Below are 4,015 nucleotides of genomic sequence, written 5' to 3' on the forward strand. Positions count from 1 at the left end.
CTGTTGAAGTCAAGTCAGTGCTTAGCCAATCAGAAGGAGTGGGGGCGTGGCCACATCTCATTATCCCAGGCCTGTATTTCATCTCACTGCTGTTAACACTTTGGATGCCAACGACGCTATAAGTCATTAGTTCATGCCGCCAGTTGAGTGCCGCCAACGACATATAGCGTTTGTTTGTCGTATTTTTTTTTATTGGCGATTTGAATTCATATTTCATCAATCGAGCCTCACGCTAGTGTTGCAGAGTCTCTCTGAGCTCAATTGGGAAGATACCGCCCCTATCGTCTCTCCCTGTGTAACCGCACCCCATTAGTTTAGACTGATGAAGGGGGGGGGGGGGGGCAGTTTCCTCATTTTACTTTTCCGTCAAGCCAACTGAAGAGACCCAAGTTGATCACCGGCCCGGAAAACGCGTGGAATATATATTTACAGTACCCAGCGCTGAATCAATAAACGCGATCGATATTTGGAATGGCGATCAGGAATTGGAATAATCTTTTTGGATAACATCTGATCTGAGGTAAGGAATCTATTTTACCAGTCTTGGGGTAATCAGAGCTTTTTTCACAGATATATCAACGTGTCCCATATGTGTGTGTGTGTGTGTTTCTGTGTGTGCGCGCTGATCAGGAAATGAGAGAATCGATATTTCAGCCCGCTTCTATCATCATCATCATCAAATCTATCATCATTCTATAGCGTGCATAAGTACACATATACTATAGATAATCTAGCGTTTATTTGAAAACGATTCATAAATAGGCCGAAAAATTACAACGTTTTTGTGTATGCCAGAATATTCCAGTAAATGCCGTTTGTCACGTTTTCCTGAAAAACGAGGGCTTTTCAAAATGCTATAAAACGGAAATGAACCGATTAAAAAATAATCCGTTTCGACAATGTTGACTGCAAACAAGTCATTGATAAACGACGGGCAGATTAGACACATAGCCATTATTTAAGACAGAGATTATGCGTTCACAACGCTATCATTGAAGTGGGTGGTGGCATTTAACCACGTTTTACCATGTTCACCAGTGGTAATCAAAGTGTTAACGGTAGAACTGGAAGTCCCGCCTCTTCTCTGACGGACAGTTCAGAGACAGTGAGACATGTGAACCAGTGGGTTTCTTGTATTAATGGAAAGATAACTGTACGATAACAAGCTGAAACATTTCTAATCGACTCACAATATTTTGATAGACTCTTGAACTTTCAACTCCACTTGAAAACAGAGACGGATAGTTTAACGAGGGACAGACATGGACATGGAACGTTGCACAGGGTTCCCACAGACATTGCAAAATGAAATTCAAGGACTTTCAAGTACTTTTCCAAGCACTATTTTTCATTTTAAAAGGATACAATTCACTTTTAAATGCTGTTTTTTATAGGGAAATAAATCTGATCAAATATTTATGGTTTAAAACCAATTTCCAACAATTAGTTACACTTTAAATTAAAAAAATATATATTTCTTGATTCAGACATTTTTTATTATGAACAAAACTAATGCGAACGGTTGATTTGAATTTCAATTACTTTTTAAGCACCTTGTTAAAAAAATTGGCTGTTTTCAAGGAATTCCAGGCCTTGACTAAAAAAAATATAATAATCAAGCACTTTAAGGACCTTGTGCGAACCCTGGTTACAGTGCCGTCACGGAGGAACCTGCACCGCGGGAAGAGGACAAAACAGAAGGAACCTCCATGACAGAGCGACCTGTAGGTGGATGTGGCTACAGGCTGCTCTCTGACCTCCATGACAGAGCGACCTGTAGGTGGATGTGGCTACAGGCTGCTCTCTGACCTCCATGACAGAGCGACCTGTAGGTGGATGTGGCTACAGGCTGCTCTCTGACCTCCATGACAGAGCGACCTGTAGGTGGATGTGGCTACAGGCTGTTCTCTGACCTCCATGACAGAGCGACCTGTAGGTGGATGTGGCTACAGGCTGCTCTCTGACCTCCATGACAGAGCGACCTGTAGGTGGATGTGGCTACAGGCTGCTCTCTGACCTCCATGACAGAGCGACCTGTAGGTGGATGTGGCTACAGGCTGTTCTCTGACCTCCATGACAGAGCGACCTGTAGGTGGATGTGGCTACAGGCTGTTCTCTGACCTCCATGACAGAGCGACCTGTAGGTGGATGTGGCTACAGGCTGCTCTTTAACCTCCATGACAGAGCGACCTGTAGGTGGATGTGGCTACAGGCTGCTCTTTAACCTCCATGACAGAGCGACCTGTAGGTGGATGTGGCTACAGGCTGCTCTCTGACCTCCACCGCTCTGACGCCTTTATCGAGAGGACGGGTTGGAGCCCAAAGAAAACTGACCCGTGGAACGCAAGCTAGCTCTCCATTAGGTCTGAACCAGGCGCACACCAAGTAAACAAATAACTTCAGAAATTAGTCGTCAATAAAGTCAATTTGTGATGCGATGGCGTCTTGTCTCTCACCCTGGAATGAATTCCTGGCGGCGCTGTGATCACATTAAAGTTTGTGGAAAGATTATTTCTCTGCTAACAGCTCTGTAAACAAGCCCAGGGCGTGTGGAGCTGAGCTTCAGTGAAACACACGGCACACACTGACAGACTGCTGCGTTGGTAACACACCGAGAAACGGAGAAATACTCTTGTTCCTTGTACTTAAACGTGGGGCTGCTTGTGTTACTGTGTGCCGCGCTCAGGCCCAATGGAGAGCTAGCTTGTGTAGCATAAGCTAACAAAAAAATGTAGAGGACTTTTTTTTCTTCTTTTTTTAATAACCGTTTCTACAATGACATTTTGGAATCACAGTAACCAAGCAACGAAGAAGACCGAACTGCATATAAGTTGATGTAACATGTTATACTCGACAGCGAGCCAGCCATCACTTGTAGGCCTATAATAATCTATAAATTAGCACATTTGCCTCAAACTACTTACTTGAACTCTACTTATCATCATTTAATTCAATACTTAATTGAAATTAGTTGAATTTAGATGAAAGTTATGATTGTAATATTATATTTTTTTATGATGCCGCAGGTCCTATGATTTAGGGGGCAAAAATACTGTTTATAATAGTACATTCTTTGTAATACTTAAAGGTGCTATAGGTAACATGGAGCCACTAGATGTCGCACTAGAGCACCAGCATGTCAGCATGTCTCAACTAGCAGCATGTTTATCCAATCAGGTGCAACGTGGGGAAATGGGAAGTAGGAAGTAGGGAGGGGCTACATGTAAATAACAACATTCATTCTGGACCGCCGAAATGTTTTAATTGATAAATTCATAAATCAATCATTTCTTTGTGGGAGAAGCAACGCTTTTATTCTGCACCTTTCTAAGGTTCTGCATTTTGTCTGCAACATGTAAACAACAAAATAAAATTTGTACCCGCCAATATTTACAAAAAAATTATCTATAGCACCTTTAATCCATTGATTCTCAAACATTTTATTTCCCCTTTTCATGCTATGTATATAATGCTATTGATTATACTGACTCATTTAACAAGGTCTGGAAAGAGGGAACTCACCTCTAGGGGGAGAACAGTGGGACCTCTACTCTACATCCTCAAGTGAAGCGCAGCTTACAAGAATGTACCTGTTCAGTTATACTGTAGTGTATGCTAAGCACAACATGTAACTGGTGCCTTTTGAACCAAGTAGCCTGAGGGTGCATCTCAATACTCTCCTCTCATCCTTCCCTCATCCATTCTTCCTCTTCTGTATAACATGTGATAACTGGACACATGCACAAGTGAACGTGTTTAACAATCACATATATAAAACGGAAATGATTGTCAAAAGCAGAATGGTTGCAACAGTGAGTGAAAGTCAAGTCCCTTTTGCTACAGATCTACAGTGTAACATACATTCGATGTAAAAATAAATAAATAATAAAAACAGTCACCTTCGCTCTTTATTTTTAATTGATTAATTTAAGTGTAATGTTAACCTTGGCTACTGGCCCTTCAACACCTGGCAACATAAACAAATGCGCTGTTGCAGTGTTTGCTAATAACAATA

Source organism: Notolepis coatsorum (assembly GCF_963971535.1).
Source record: "Notolepis coatsorum genome assembly, chromosome: 1".
Lineage (NCBI taxonomy): Eukaryota > Metazoa > Chordata > Actinopteri > Aulopiformes > Paralepididae > Notolepis > Notolepis coatsorum.